This window comes from Trichomycterus rosablanca, chromosome 13, assembly GCF_030014385.1.
Source record: "Trichomycterus rosablanca isolate fTriRos1 chromosome 13, fTriRos1.hap1, whole genome shotgun sequence".
Classification (NCBI taxonomy): Eukaryota; Metazoa; Chordata; class Actinopteri; order Siluriformes; family Trichomycteridae; genus Trichomycterus; species Trichomycterus rosablanca.
The window spans coordinates 11,169,234-11,186,981 of NC_086000.1; the positions used below are offsets into that span (position 1 = coordinate 11,169,234).

Below are 17,748 nucleotides of genomic sequence, written 5' to 3' on the forward strand. Positions count from 1 at the left end.
TGGATGTTCTAGGTTTTTTACATTTAACCCTATGCTGTGTATTGTAGCTTCCATTTATTTAATTATTCAATTTATAAGTGTTATTTAATGACTGCTTTCACGTTTTATCACTGCTTTATCTTGGTCAGGGTTGCGGAGGATCCAGCTTGCCCGGAATCACTGGGTGCAATGCAGTAACATGCTCCGAACCGAACACTAATCCATGGTGGAGAAATGAATTGAAATGACATTTGAAATCTATGGTGTTAACCCTACGATAACTTCTTTGTTGGTTATCGATTAGCCGGCTAATTGTGAACATCCCTCTTAGTAAGAGTAGCAAGAATGAGTGAAGTGCAGGCTCATTTATTAAAGATGTCAGTAAACAGTCTGAGATTTAATGCTCAGTGTTGTGTCAAAATGAAAAATGTGATTAGTGATTGTAGTAGCAGATCTGTGTGTATAATCAGGAGTCTTTACCAAAGACATACATGCATTATATATATACTGTATATATTGGTCAGCCACAACATTAAAACCACCTCCTTGTTTCTACACTCACTGTCCATTTTATCGGCTCCACTTACCATATAGAAGCACTTACCATGTAGTTCTACAATTACTGACTGTAGTCCATCTGTTTCTCTGCATACTTTGTTAGCCCCCTTTCACGCTGTTCTTCAATGGTCAGGACCCCCACAGGACCACTACAGAGTAGGTATTACTTGGGTGGTGGATCATTCTCAGCACTGCAGTGACACAGACATGGTGGTGGTGTGTTAGTGTGTGTTGTGCTGGTACGAGTGGGTCAGACACAGCAATGCAGATTGAGTTTTTAAACACCTCACTGTCACTACTGGACTGAGAATAGTCCACCAACCAAAACTATCCAGCCAACAGCGCCCCATGGGCAACGTCCTGTGACCACTGATGAAGGTCTAGAAGATCAGCAGCAATAGGTGGACACGGTATTTAAAAACTCCACCAGTGCTGCTGTGTCTGATCCACTCATACCAGCACAACACACTAACACACCACCACCATGTCAGTGTCACTGCCGTGCTAAGAATGATCCACCACCTAAATAATACCTGCTCTGTAGTGGTCTTGTGAGGGTCCTGATCATTGAAGAACAGGGTGAAAGCAGGTTAAAAATTATGTAGAGAAACAGATGGACTACAGTCAGTAATTGTAGAACTACAAAGTGCTGGTTCAAGGCCCACCACCATCAGGTCACCACTTTTGGGCCCTTGAGCAAGACCCTTAACCCTCAATTGCTTGGATTGTACTGTATAGTCAACTGTGAGTCTGTGAGGTTTTTGAAATGTGATGTCCAATAAACTCATGGTCAGGTGTCCAAATACTTTTGGCTATATAGTGTATTAACAGAGAGAACCTGTGTAAAACGAACGCTTCTCATGATGTTTGGCATGATTCAGCAACAGAACAATGCAGAGTGGAGGCTAGGCTGCGAATGGTTTTCGGGTGTCGTATATGAAAGGAGAGACACAGCCGATCTGGTTTAGCGGTAAGGAACGGGAGCTTGGCTCTGAACACAAAGATGACACAGATCAAGCAGAAATGGTTGTTAAGTACGTCTCCATCACACCTGTTATGTTTGGCAGAGTTTAGCAACAGGACAATGCAGACTAGAGACTTAGTGTTGCATATAAAATAAAATGTACTAACAAATCTGGTTCCTTGTTTATGACTGGGAACATGACCGCAGACCCAAACAAATAAACAGATCCTGCTGGAACCCATGACGAATCTTCAGTTATTATGTCGTTATCATCACAGCTGTGATGTTTAATAAGACATGTTTAGGAGAATCTGAGCTGAACTGCAGGTGGTCATTATTAAAGCTGATATTTATTTTACAATATGGATTACATGGGAATACTGGGATGACTGCACTCTTCACAGCAGAAATGTAAAGGGTTTATGCTGGTATTGAGGCAGCAGGATGGATTTTTGGATTTGGCAGAAAGAATACTGTAAACATCTAACTTCTGATCGGCATACAGTTGTATCTTGTAACTTGACGTCCTCTAAACTTGACATTTTCACTGAGAAATTTTTACCCTTAAACTCGGCGTGTGTGCGACAGCCGCTTTGTTCAGAGCTTGGCCTGAGCGGTGCAGTAAGTCATCAAAGTGGGAATATAAGACGAATCTGCATTTGTGTTGAATAACCGTCAAATTTACTCTGAAAGCGTCCACATGTATCTGTGTTTAGCTGGATTTTTCTCCTGTTTCACTTTTAAACTTGTGTTACAGCTCAGGGTTCTGAGAAATTGTAAGAATCGGCTTTTCCAAGAAAGTCTAAAACGCTTATCGTTAAAAAGTTTAACATGGACGCTTCAGGTGGCGCAGTGGTAAAAACACACTCTGAAACCGGAGCTGGGATCTCAAATACATCAGCCCTGCCGGCTGGGCTGAGCAGCCACATGAACGACGATTGGCCTGTTGTTCAGATAGGGGTGGGATATTAAAGCCGAATAGGGACTCTCTTATAACTAATGCAATTACGACCTCTGCTGGCTGACTGATGGCACCTGCACAGAGATTGGAAAAGAGTGCTGTCAGGGTGTGTCTCTCCGTACACAGTGTTGATCCGCATTGCACTCATCAAAGTGTAGGTGACAAAATGCATACGGCTGCTGCCCATGTGTCGGAGGGGGCGTGGGTTAGGTTTTGTTCTCCTCAATCAGAGTGGGGATCGGCATTGGTGGAAAGGAAGCATGATGCAATTGGGCAATTGGAAACGTAAAAGGAAGAGAAAGGGGAGAAAATGCATAAACAAAATGTATTAAAAGATCGACATAGGAACACTAACCCTCTCTTAATTCTCTTAATTATTACTGCTCACTAATGCAATTTTTTGCTCGTTGTTTAAGTACGTTAGGTCACGTTAAGCTTTGTGCACCGCCACACTCCATAGGAAATAACAGCACAGCGAGCGCAAAAGCTATTTTGCTGCTTCTCATGTGAATGCGCCTTTACTGAACGGAATACGGTATTCCAAGATCAAGCATCTCCACGATTAAGAAGCATAAGTAAACAATAAAGAAGTAGAGTGCAGGTTTTATTGTATTTAACTTAGGGCTGGACGATATGGCTAAAATTTATATCACGATATAACTCCTAATTACGGTCGATATGATATAATTCCGATAACGATATGAATAATACAAATGTCAGAAAAACTGCCAGGAACACCAACATTGAAAGGCTGTACCTGCAAACCATGAAATCTCACCCTTTACAACTACATAATATTTTAGAAATAATAATAATAATAATAATACAAATAAATTAGCTTTCAACTTTTAATTGTATTCAGCATTTGTATACAGACAAAAACACGACATCATTTTCAAATAAACATAAGCTTTAACAATATATAATATAATATATAAACATATGTCTTAACCAGAGGTGGAAAAAGTACTCAAATATTGTACTCAAGTAAAAGTACTATTACTTTAATGAATTTTGACTTAAGTACGAGTAAAGTTACTAGTCTAAAAATCTACTCAAGTAAAAAGTAACTCATTTAAAATGTACTCAGAGTAAACATTACTTAGTTACTTTATTAACAGCAGGGGGGGGGGGGTCTCTTCTGTGTAATGCAAACAGGACAAGTGGATATAAATCTCACAATAGCTGTTTTTAATTCAATATAATAGAAGAAACATGTTGATACAACATTTAAAACATTTAGGGATGTGTAATGTGTCATTTTAGTCCCATAAAACTTTTTTAAACTGTATAACCACTAGTGATGTGTCATAGAATTATTTGAATCTATTGAACGGCCCTTTAAACTGAAATAAAGGAATCGATTCGCGCTTCTGGGACTCGTTATGTATATATATACGGCTCTTTAAAAGGAACCGAGACAAAAGATCCGACTCCCCATCACAGAATTCACTGCAGCAGTTTCCCAGACGCGATTTCTTTAGCGTTTATTATTTTACTCAGTAACGGATCTTATTTAAAATGTAGCGAATTACAATTCTTAATACAAAACATACTTAAGTAAAAGTAAAATTACAGGCTGTGAAATCTACTTTAAAAAGTATAAGTACACAAAAAACAAAAAAGTACACTCAATTACAGTAACGCGAGTAAATGTAATTCGTTACTTTCCACCTCTGGTCTTAACTAACTTTAATCCACAACATGGACTGATTATTATTTGTATGTAAACATTTTCAAACAAAAGTGCTCAACCAGGATAAAGAATATAAAAAGTGCTTAAGAGTTGCTGCAGAATTTGCTACAGCAGATGTTGTGCTTAAAGAATACAGAAAAACAGAGTCTAGTATTTCCTCTCTTATCAACTATTTCTACTGCTTCTTTTTTAAACTGTGGATGCTCGTTCACTCACAGCTGTTGAACTCATTTAGCCGCTAATATCCACCGTGTTGTAGCGGAGTGTAATCAGAGCGGTAACTCTGAGCACTGGCTTCATGCCTGTGGCGTACGTCATCACGCACTGACGTATGCATATCGATCGAATTTGTTTCAAAATCATATCACCGTTATTGAAACATTTTCTATCGCGATATATATCGATATCAAATTATTGTCCAGCACTAATTTAACAGTTTTCAGTTGTATTTCAGGGTATATATTATATTTGTTATTTTTAGTGTATAAGTGTCAAAAACAACCCCATTATTTTACATTAGCCTAAAATATACGCAGTTCCACAGGGCCATGGAACACATTAACAGGTTTCCCATACATCCTTATGGGAAAAAAAACCTTTTACCTCTCAAAACCAACTGACATCCACTTTCAAGGTACCACTGTATTTGATTTGGTGCAGTTGTTACGCCAGATACCCTTCCTCACACAACCCTCCGTTTTCTTAGGGCCTGGGACCAACACTGATACATACACCAATCTCCATGACATAAGGGTATCTGCCAGAGTAAAAGAGAAAGTTGACAGGTCATCACTAAGGCTTATTTATGCATTTTCTCCCATGTTCTCCCAATTTAGCGTAGTCAATTTGTCTTCCACTGCTGAGGGATCCCTGATTGCAGTTGAGGTGGGTATATTGCTGCTCACGCCTCCTCCGACCCATGTGAACCCTTTTCCACCTATGCACTCTAGACAGGTGCCTCTCTATCTGCTAATCAGGGTTCTTACACAGAGTTCAAAGACCCCAGCCACATAGTCCGGTCATCCCACCCTAGCAGAGACGTGTCTGCTGCAGGCATTGCCAATTATGCCCGCTAGATGGCGTCCAGCCGACCGGTAGCAACACCGACTTTCGAACCGAGGAGTTCAGAATCTCTGCACTAGTGTGCTAGCGGAATATCCCGCTGCGGCACCTGGGCGCCACGTTCACGTTTAAAATGTGAAGTTTTTGACGATAATTGACTTGCGTATGTAAAGAAAACTTAAATTATTAATTAATTTTATAATTTACTACATACATACTGAAATTCATGATAAATACTTTTTATTTAAAGTTTCTTCACGCGAGTCAGTGTCGTTTCTTTCTCTATAGTTGTCGTGGAATCCTGCACTTTATGTAATGTTTTGCATCTTATACGTAGTGTAGAATTATCACTGAATATCTATAATCATTGCCTCACAGCGTAAAGCTCCTAGTGCTTCTGAACACGCTCCCGAGAGAGAAGATAGTAATGAGCAAACCGTGTGTGTAGGGATTGCGCCTCTCCTAAGGTGTCAGTGTTAGGATAACATTGTACTGTAATATACTAAGAATACAGTACATACAGTACAGTACTGAGGAGTGTGTTTTACTCTACAGTACAACGATCTAAAGTGTTATTTAAGTGTAATAAACATGCAGTTTTCCACATTCACGGACGTCTTGTGCCTCTAACAACTGTGAATATTGAGGGACCCATGACAGCATGTGATATAACATGCTTATATCACTATCAAAATTGATTCCTTTTGGATGTTAGGCGTCACCACAGCAAATCATTCGACTGCATATTTGATTTGGCACAGTTTTTATGCTAGTGGCCCTTTCTAATACAACCCTTCAATTTATTCGTGCTTGGAACCGGCACTAAGTGTGCACTGATGTGTGTTACACCAGCAGAATAATGGTTTTCTAGTTTCAAGAGAGAAGCAAGTTTCCACAGAACACAGAAGCCAGAACATTTGAGAGGAAAAAACCATGATAAGTAAAAACACTTCCACCTGGAGTGAAATAACACTGAAGAAGCCACAGTCAGGAGGAACCGACATGTCAATTATCTGCACCTTTATGTCCTATCTGACAGTTTATTTATTTACAGTGGTACCTCGGTATACGTCCTTAATCCGTTCCAGATCCTTGGACTTATACCAAACAGGACGTATACCAAACGAATTTTTCCCATAAGAAATAAAGGGAAAATGATTAATCCGTTCCCATGAAAAAAATCCTATTGTTATTGGCATATTATACGTTGATGGGGTTGTATAAAATAATTTATAAAACGGATAGTTCTGGTCCTAAAATCTGATTGGCTGAGCCACGTTCGAAGCCGTTGTAAAATCCCCGATATACGCGCACCTATGACCACCTCACATCATTCCATAATAATACGCCACTGAAAAGAAAAAGTACAAACTTGGTTGAACACTATTTTAAGTCATGTACTATACATGGTTAATGAATTTACTAAAAATGTATGCGAAAAAACACAAAATCACATGAAAATTCACAGAGAGTTATAGTGCATGTTCACTGAATGGTAGCAACTGGCGTAATGACGCTCGTGGCTATGTCTCGCGAGAGGTAAACAAGGGTAGCGCGTGGTGTCGTGACTCATTTTGACCAATACAAGTTCTAGCACGCGAGTCGTATTCCAAACAAAGGTCGTATACCAAGCAAAAGTTTTCGCGTCCAAACAGGACGTATACCAAGTTGGACTTATTCCAAAGCGGACGTATACCGAGGTACCACTGTATTTATTTATTAAGATTTCACTACATGTTTGACACACTTTGGTTACGTTCATGACAGGACGGTAGTTACTCATAACACAAGACTCATTAGTTCAAGTTCAATGTCAAACACAGTCATGGAGAATTTTGGATCTCCTGGGAAGAAACTGGAGCTGGACTGTGGGAAGAAACAGGAGCTCCCGACACAGAGAGAACATGCAAACTCCACACAGAAAGGACCCAAATCGCTCCACCTGGGAATCGAACCCAGGACCTTCTTGCTGTGAGGCGACAGTGCTACCCACTGAGCCACCATGCCACTCCACTATCTGCCAGTCATCAATAGCAATACAGACAGACACGATTCTGTAACAGTGCCCGCCCAGCAATTTCTCAAGCACTTACACCCTGCCACCAGTCTAGGAGAGCCGACACTGTCACGCTCCCCCTCTGACACAAGCGCATCTGACCGTTTTTTTTCACCTGTCAGGGATGAGGTCTCACAGAGCGCAGTATCACATGTGGAGAGCTACACACTGCCAGTCGTGAATAGCCACCCCTGTGCAGGCGCCATATGTCAGCAGAGGCACTTGCACCAGCAACAAACAATCCTACTTCAGCCATCGTCCCTCCCGTACAGACACGTAGGCACTCGGCTGGCTGATTAAATTTGTTATGTTATGAATCATTCAATCTGTGTTGTGACATAGGCTGGATTTACAGGCACCTTTTGGTACCCATCACAAAATGTATAGATGTGTGTTGCTAGTGTGTTGGTGGACAAAGTAGATTTTTTTCCCCACATCACTGACAAACTTGTATCTTAAACCACACACAATGTAGTTTGTTTATTAAGATTTTAACGTCATGTTTTACACTTTGGTTACACTCGTGACAGAAATGGTAGTTACTCACTACACAAGATTTATCAATTCACAAAGTTATATAAAACACAGTCATGGACAATTCAGTGTCTCCAGTTTACCTCACTTGCATGTCTTTGGACTGTGGGAGGAAACTGGAGCACCTGGAGGAAACCCACGTGCCGTCCCATACAATGTGGTAAATAGTATAATAGTATCCACCACTTTAAGTGAGAATCTAATCCAGAAGAGGGAGTAAGGAGCGACGCTTCATCACTATACCAGAAGCTGGCTGGAACATTTAGCCATTGCGTGCGTTGCGGGTTAAAATGGCTGGAGCAGAAAATGACACGATCAGAATGTCGAACCATATATATACGTATATATATATATATATATATATATATATAAAATTGTCACACGTAACTGATGTTAACACATGCTGCTGACTTTCATTGTCTACAAGTCACGAGTCATTTGAAACGAGTCCGAGTCAAGTCTGAAGTAGCTGTGTGTGTGACTTACATGCGACCTATCTCTGGCTAACACATGCGGTGCATTCCATCAAAAGCTTAAACTTTTTGACACATCATCATGCGTCTGTGCGTACGGCTCATTAAAATTTCACTCTTACTGAAATCAATGGCAGCAGTGCATTATTCCTGGATGTCAAGAGGTCCATGTGAACACAGCCTTAAACACTTAAATGCTGATGCTGCTACAAGTGAACTGAAATATCAGCTATGTGAAATGAGTTTAAGGTGTAAATATCTGCTGTGGCTTGATGATGCATGCTGACGCACTGTGCAGAACAGCCAAGTGCACTTTACTTTACTTTTACAGGCAGCAGGTCCAGGGCTGAATAGATTGACAGCTCTTTGAAAGACTCATTCATTTATTTACGCATGACTAAACACACAGCAGCTAATCCAACATCTGGGTGGTTAGAATTTGTTTATTTATTTATTTTTCTCTAATGTGATAAGATCAGCAAATACCTCGAGCAACAAACTATACAGATAATGTGATATTTAAGTATTAAGTGTTAACATATTTTCTCTTCCAACATTAACAAACTGGAATTTGACCAGTGCTGTCCAAATTTTAAGAACACAACTGGTCAGAACAGGTTTATATATACAGTGTATCACAAAAGTGAGTACACCCCTCACATTTCTGCAGATATTTAAGTATATCTTTTCATGGGACGACACTGACAAAATGACACTTTGACACAATGAAAAGTAGTCTGTGTGCAGCTTATATAACAGCGTAAATTTATTCTTCCCTCAAAATAACTCAATATACAGCCATTAATGTCTAAACCACCAGCAACAAAAGTGAGTACACCCCTAAGAGACTACACCCCTAAATGTCCAAATTGAGCACTGCTTGTCATTTCCCCTCCAAAATGTCATGTGACTCGTTAGTGTTACTCGGTCTCAGGTGTGCATAGGGAGCAGGTGTGTTCAATTTAGTAGTACAGCTCTCACACTCTCATATACTGGTCACTGAAAGTTCCAACATGGCACCTCATGGCAAAGAACTCTCTGAGGATCTTAAAAGACGAATTGTTGCGCTACATGAAGATGGCCAAGGCTACAAGAAGATTGCCAACACCCTGAAACTGAGCTGCAGCACAGTGGCCAAGATCATCCAGCGTTTTAAAAGAGCAGGGTCCACTCAGAACAGACCTCGCGTTGGTCGTCCAAAGAAGCTGAGTGCACGTGCTCAGCGTCACATCCAACTGCTGTCTTTGAAAGATAGGCGCAGGAGTGCTGTCAGCATTGCTGCAGAGATTGAAAAGGTGGGGGGTCAGCCTGTCAGTGCTCAGACCATACGCCGCACACTACATCAAATTGGTCTGCATGGCTGTCACCCCAGAAGGAAGCCTCTTCTGAAGTCTCTACACAAGAAAGCCCGCAAACAGTTTACTGAAGACATGTCAACAAAGGACATGGATTACTGGAACCATGTCCTATGGTCTGATGAGACCAAGATTAATTTGTTTGGTTCAGATGGTCTCAAGCATGTGTTCTGACCCCCACAGACCGGTTATGTGCCCATGAGGCACACAAATTAGTCCTGTCCCTGTATAAAAGATTCCTGTCACAGAATCAGTTTCTTCCGTTCAAATCTCTCGACCACCATGGGCAAGACCAAAGAGCTATCAAAGGACGTCAGGGACAAGATTGTAGACCTGCACAAGGCTGGAATGGGCTACAAGGCCATCAGCAAGAAGCTTGGTGAGAAAGAGACCACTGTTGGTGCGATCATTCGAAAATGGAAGAAATACAAGATCACAGTCAATCACCCTCACTCTGGAGCTGCATGCAAGATCTCACCTGGTGGGGTAAGAATGATTCTGAGAAAGGTGAGGTCAGTCCAGAATTACACGGGAGGAGCTTGTCAATGATCTCAAGGGAGCTGGGAGCAGAGAAATGCTGGATATGACCCCAAGAACACCATCCCCACCGGGCATTTCTTTGCCTCCAAACACGACGAGTGGAGTTGATGCCAAAGAGCTCAATTTTGGTCTCATCTGACCATATCACATTCTCACAAGCTTTCTCTGAATCATTCAGGTGTTCATTGGCAAACTTCAGACGGGCCTGTACATGAGCCTTCTTGAGCAAAGGGACTTTGCGGGCACTGCAGGATCTCAATCCATTACGGCGAAGTGTGTTACTAATGGTTTTCTTGGTGACTGTGCTCCCAGCTCCCTTGAGATCATTGACAAGCTCCTCCCGTGTAATTCTGGACTGACCTCACCTTTCTCAGAATCATTCTTACCCCACCAGGTGAGATCTTGCATGGAGCTCCAGAGCGAGGGTGATTGACTGTGATCTTGTATTTCTTCCATTTTCGAATTATTGCACCAACAGTGGTCTCTTTCTCACCAAGCTTCTTGCTGATGGTCTTGTAGCCCATTCCAGCCTTGTGCAGGTCTACAATCTTGTCCCTGACGTCCTTTGATAGCTCTTTGGTCTTGCCCATGGTGGCCCATATGTCAAATATATATCAAATAAATATATATATATATATCTTTTTTTCTTCTCCCTTTTAGCAAATTGCACGATTGCGTCACGCTTCCTCTCCACCAATGCCGATCCCTGCTCTGATCCTCCTACACGTGGGCAGCATGCCGTATGCATCTTGGCTGATTGATTGATTGATTACTTTATTGATCCCCCAAGGGAAATTGCAGTGTTGCAGCAGCAATTTACAATTATAACAAACATCACACAACAACATTAAATGTAGTACAGGAGAGAATAAAAAAAGGTATTACAGTACTGTAGTACAAGTAAGATATAAAATCTAAAAAATATATAAAAAATATAATAATATAAAAAATAAAAAAAAATAAAAATTAAATTTTAATAAAATAAAAAATAAAGAAATAAAAAAACCAAAAAAATCTAATCACCTACACTTTGACGAGTGCAGTGCAGCTCAGCACTGTGTATGGAGAGACACACCCTGACAGCACTCTTTTCTCATTTCTGTGCAGATGCCATCAATCAGCCAGCAGAGGTCGTAATTGCATTAGAGAGGATTCTAGTAAGTCATCGACTTATAAGGCAAGTTATTCAAACGCACTACTTAGACAGCGATAACATCGGGTTTCGCTTACTAAGCTAACACAGTTAGCATCATGCCATTTAAACCAATGGGATGAGGTGGCACAACGCACTAGCATGTCAAATAACATCTCCCTCCCGTGTACAGAAAACGGTTAAACGGTCCCAGACAAGCCTGAACTTGCAAATAAATACACTTGTACACGTTTATACAAATTACAAATCAATAATCATTTATTTACATTCGAAAATAACTCCATGTTTTTTTATTTTTCTGTGAGAAAAGTTGTGCCGCAATGAATGCTGGGATTGCCTTGGCCGCTAAGGCAGCATCGGATGCTCCCTCGTTCTTGAGTCAAAATAACATTGAAATGTTAAGATACCTTAGTAGACAACATTTTAAGGCATCTTGGATTTTGAACAGCCTCCTTCTCGGGAGCGCACATAGGATGACATAAAACGCGTCTATGTAGAGAGCTCACAAGGTTTTCGAACACACCCAATAAATGATGGAATCAGGATGCGTGAAACAGGTGCAATAAATAAATTTTTCATTGTTTATTTAATATTTAACTATTGTACAATTACCCTCAGCTCTCCCTTTAACAAATAAAACGACGTTTGCAAACTCCACTGTACAACTTGACCACTGGTTTGTTGTAGAAAAGTGGACGACTCTAAATATCATTTCCAGTTCGCTTATAACGTTGGAATAGCGACTGACCTTAAGTAGACAGACCTGGAATCCACTGTTTTAATTATTGCTCTGAAAGCTTCTTTCTCGACTGTCTATAAAGGAATCGCGTCCTTGCATATGTGGACCGTTAGTGTTTTTAATGTCGTTGTTTGTCGTGGCTCGACAGATTGTGCAGTATATCATGTTTTAGTCTGTTCTAAACTGCAGACACACCTCATTTCTTAGACTGGTTCTTCCACTGAATATTTGGTCTCCCTCTCTTCATCCTCCATCTGTTTTTTTTTTTTTTTTTTTTTCACCATATTGAGGAAACCTCTCTCAATTGTTAACACTGTCATGCTAACGCTAACTGGATAACTCGTGAGCTTAATCTGAGCGGCGCTCCATGGCAATTTTAGCAGTGAATAATACTATATGATCTGCTGCCTTTTGAAGCCTACAGCTGTTAAAATGAACTGTTACGGTATGGCGGTATATGAAAAATCCATTCCGTATGAGGAATCAAAGACGGTATAGCAAATGTACTGTCATACCGCCCGGCACTAAACTGATCTGGTGTAGTGTTTAAAACTGAGAGCATGGCTTCAGATAGTCATCAGAAGTCTGGACCTTTTAAATGCTTTTACATTAAAATTAACTTTAAACACGATTCATTTCGCATTAACTAAATTATAAAAATAAATAGCTTAATTAGAGACTTTCTTAAGAATAAAATGAACATTGGGTACATTGTGTAAATATCTTTTTGTGTTTGGTGTGTTTGCCTTTTTGTGGATGTTTATAGATGTTTATTGGCTTTTTTAATGCATTTGTTTATTAAAATCTGAAAGTGTTGCTTTTTGGATGTTGTGTATGAGCTGATCTGGTGTAATTTTTAGAACTGAGAGCATGGCTCCTTATGGTCACCAGAAGTCTGGTCCTTTCAAACCCTTCTACATTAAAATGAACTTTAAACACGATTCATTTCGCATTAACCAAATTATAAAACTAAACTGCCTTTTCATTTTATAAGCTTTTTTAAATATTAGACAATGAATAGCTTAATTAGAGGCTTTTGTGTGTGTGTGTTTTGTGTGTGTTTGCCTTTTTGTTTTTATGTCATGTATCTACACTGCATTAGTAAAAACAACTAAACTCAAAGCTGGTTAATATGATTTGACACCCCAACCAGCTGTAATCTATAACACATATTTATTCCTTTAGTTGTAGGGAATCAGGGCAACATAAACTGAAAGTAATGCCCATCCACTGTGGTACAGGCGGTGGAAGACTGCTGCTCACTTGTCCACACACCAGGGTGTATTTAGAAACCCATTTTCCATTACTTCTTCTCACATTTTGTCTATTTTTTACATTGCATCCTTGGGTAAAAAGCTTCATTAAATGTATGTGATTAAAATGTCAGATAAACAAGTGAAAGTGATACTGACTTGATACTGAACAGATTTCAGAGAGCCAGGAAATGGCAGAAGGGATTTTTTAAGCAGTGTACTGGAATCACTTGTCTTCTAGGCGAATAAGAATAAAAACCTGGTAGCCCAGACGCAAAATCTGCTAGTCCTGGGAGCCTGGGGCTAGTGATTTCACCAACCATTATTCCACATTACGGCGGCCAGCTGATTCTTACGATCTGCCTTATTCCCAATAAACTGCAAACGTACAGATTTCAAAATAGATTTTTATTGGCTTTTATAATGCTTTTGTTAATTAAAATCTAAAAATGTTGCTTTTTGGATGTTGTGTATGAGCTGATCTGGTGTAGTGTTTAGAACTGAGAGCATGGCTCCTGATAGTCACCAGAAGTCTGGTCCTTTTAAACCCTTCTACATCAAAATGAACTTTAAACACGGTTCATTTCGCATCGGTTCACATTCTTCACTAATGTCTAGTGTGAAATGCGAGTTAAAGAAGTATAAAGTAAGTAGAACACGCTGGTGTTTATGTATAATTTGAAGCTCCTCGCTGAAGAGCACAGTTCTGGTTATGGATGTTCTGAGAGAAGCGTGCTGAGAGCGGATCACATAGGGCGTAACACCGACTACATTTCCTATTTCAAAACATACCGCTTTAGGGCTTTATCACCTCTATAAACACATAAACACACAGTTTATCTGAAGAGCGAACGCCAAACTGGATAAAGGAGAAAAATTTGCAGTTTCATGTTGACAAATTCTGAAAGGCGAGCTGAGAGAGAAAGCGAACGAAAAGCTGCTCGGTTCACGAAGCCCGACGCTCACGACGATACGTCAGCGCTAACCGAGCAGCTTCACTAGTGAGTCCACAAGCAATTCAAGCACTCACCGAAACAACATAAAATGATTAATGAACACATTATAACGCCTAAAGTCGTTCACACGGACGTATTTCAACGTCGCTGAGAAGAGAACAGAAAAGCGACCGAGCACAAGCCGAAATAAAACACAGTACTAATGGTTGGTTTACCTCAGAGTCCACTCTTTGGGTCTGGAGAGGAATAAAAGCGTCAGGTTGGGAAGGCTGAAAGAAATCCCGACTGTGAGTGAGGTGATTAGAAATGAGATCGATGCTCGGTAGGGAAATGAAACGAGCAGAGAGAGCAGCAGCAGCAGCAGTTGAAAGAACCAGTGCAAACGGTGACCTACTTCCCACATTCACCATAATATTCATGCGCTACTGCCTTACTGCCTGTATTACCGCCTATATTACTGGCTGCTGTCGCGCCGGGACTCGAAGCTTCCCTCATTAATGCTCACCTCACCTACTTCATTCTAGCGTTTTAAACCTTAAACATCCACCATGAGAAAGAACCAGTTCCTCAAAGCTCACCAGCTCCTCAGAGTTTCCACGGAATCCAAGGATCGGCTGTTACGTAAGCGACTGTCAATTCAGCCCTGTGTGTGATCTCTCCTGACATGGTGAACCATTCCATCTAGCACACTGAGGGAAAAGGTCGTCAACAGTCCCATTAGTCCCATTAACACTAACAAGCTTCTTCTGTTCATCCATTTAGGAGACACTTAAATGTATTTGCAACTAATACTTTTATATTTGATTCAACGGTCACATCTACAGTATATTGATCATTCAAATGGTTGAGCTGTTTAAAATACACCAAAATATTAACAAAAACATTTCCACAATTTTAATCAAATGTAATAGAGAATGCTCTTATTTAAACAAGCTATTTAAAATGAAACGAAATCAACGAACATTGTTACACAATGGCACACTGCAAGGGGAAACGAGTCTTTACCGGGTAAACACAACCATGCCTGCGTCCGAAATCGCATACTTAAACAATACGTACTAAATTGGAGGAGGTGCACACTGCTCGGCCGGTAGAGCAGTACGCTCTTTCAGTACACACTGCCACACTAAACACTGCCACGTCACCCCAGTGCTGCGTTCTCTTCACTGGCGTCCTGTAGCCGCACGCATTCAGGTTAAAACACTGATGCTCACCTACAAAGCCAAAAATTGACCTGCCTCAAGCTACCTTCCAGGTCTAATCAAACCCCGTTCTGTACCACGCAACCTCCGAGCCACTAGTCTCGCTCGACTTGATCCTCCACCCAGAACTCAAGGAAGACAAGCATCAAAGCTCTTTTCTGTACATGCACCCAAGTGGTGGGAGGAACTTCCTCTGTCTGTCCGAACATAAAAAACCCATCTCTTTACTAAGCACTTAAGCTGACTTGTACTTACTTACTAACACTCATTCATTTCTTGAAAAAAATAAAATAAATAAATAAACCCACAGTAAGGTAAAGTTTACTATGGAAGCACATCTGTAAGTCAATCTGGATAAGAGCGTCTGCTAAATGCCGAAAATGTAATCGTAAATGCACACAAGTGTGCAATATGCACGCAACCTCAGACGTACTATGCCTGCCATATTACCAATGTCATGTGATGCATTACGTCACATCGCCACAGTTATAACAATTTTAAAATCAGACAAAATTAAGTCATTCTCCACAAAGCTACTCATAACGTTATTCAGGGTTGTAACTGATCAAACGCCTTTGCAGCTCCAGTTGAATTATGGGATAGATTATCAGACAGCAAGTGTGCTGTGTTTGCATACTCAAAAATGGCTGCCCATGCAGTAGGTCATCTGGGTACTTTTCGCATACTGTTAAATAAATACTACATATTCAGACACACTACCTGCTCTCGCGTACTGCTTTCGTGTACTGTTCAGTATAGAAATATGCAATGTTTAAAACGTCTTTCCCCATGATAAAATCATAGCAGTAACGCACGGTCTCGAGTGGCTTATTGCTTTTATAAAACGCGGTCAACATAAATTATAATAAAATACAACAATGTTCAATTTATAAATGTTTTTATTTACAAAAACACTTACAAAAAGCATTCTTCCGCGAAATCATGTAGTCCGTTAACAGTGTTGCTAGGCAACATGAGGGCGAACATAACATTTTCTTTTTCTTTTCAGTGGCGTATTAATATGGAATGATGTGAGGTGGTCAAAGGTGTGCGTATATCGGGGATTTTACAACGGCTTCGAACGCGGCTCAGCCAATCAGATTTTAGGACCGGAACTATCCGTTTTATAATAATGTAGCTAGACGGGTGAAATGAAACACTTATCAAGTTATTAGTTTTGCAGCGTTCTTGTCTGCTTTTTTAAAACCCAGCAATGTTCTACAATACGCCATTTAGAAATGGCATAAAAGTACATTTTATGTCTTAAAGATGCCGACAATTAAAACAATCCTAACAAGTCCACTTGATTTAAAACAGGTCCTTTAAATACAGTGTATCACAAAAGTGAGTACACCCCTCACATTTCTGCAAATATTTCATTATACCTTTTCATGGGACAACACTATAGACATGAAACTTGGATATAACTTAGAGTAGTCAGTGTACAGCTTGTATAGCAGTGTAGATTTACTGTCTTCTGAAAATAACTCAACACACAGCCATTAATGTCTAAATAGCTGGCAACATAAGTGAGTACACCCCACAGTGAACATGTCCAAATTGTGCCCAAATGTGTCGTTGTCCCTCCCTGATGTCATGTGTCAAGGTCCCAGGTGTAAATGGGGAGCAGGGCTGTTAAATTTGGTGTTTTGGGTACAATTCTCTCATACTGGCCACTGGATATTCAACATGGCATCTCATGGCAAAGAACTCTCTGAGGATGTGAGAATTAGAATTGTTGCTCTCCACAAAGATGGCCTGGGCTATAAGAAGATTGCTAACACCCTGAAAGTGAGCTACAGCATGGTGGCCAAGGTCATACAGCGGTTTTCCAGGACAGGTTCCACTCGGAACAGGCTTCGCCAGGGTCGACCAAAGAAGTTGAGTCCACGTGTTCGGCGTCATATCCAGAGGTTGGCTTTAAAAAATAGACACATGAGTGCTGCCAGCATTGCTGCAGAGGTTGAAGACGTGGGAGGTCAGCCTGTCAGTGCTCAGACCATACGCCGCACACTGCATCAACTCGGTCTGCATGGTCGTCATCCCAGAAGGAAGCTGACGCACAAGAAAGCCCACAAACAGTTTGCTGAAGACAAGCAGTCCAAGAACATGGATTACTGGAATGCCCTGTGGTCTGACGAGACCAAGATAAACTTGTTTGGCTCAGATGGTGTCCAGCATGTGTGGCGGCGCCCTGGTGAGAAGTACCAAGACAACTGTATCTTGCCTACAGCCAAGCATGGTGATGGTAGCATCATGGTCTTGGG

General features: G+C 40.7%; 1 protein-coding gene across 2 annotated transcripts in view; it reads right to left on the bottom strand.

Annotated features, from left to right (window-relative positions):
• bahd1 (bromo adjacent homology domain containing 1) overlaps nt 1–17,748 on the bottom strand; it is a 185,192-nt gene that overhangs the window by 68,506 nt on the left and 98,938 nt on the right. The window contains exon 1 of one of the 2 annotated variants that reach the window (XM_063006799.1): nt 14,495–14,721. The exons of the other annotated variant lie outside the window; for it this stretch is intronic. The gene's annotated coding sequence lies outside the window, so the exon portion shown is untranslated. Of the gene's footprint in view, nt 1–14,494; nt 14,722–17,748 lie in introns of those variants that run through there. 2 annotated transcript variants of the gene reach the window in all.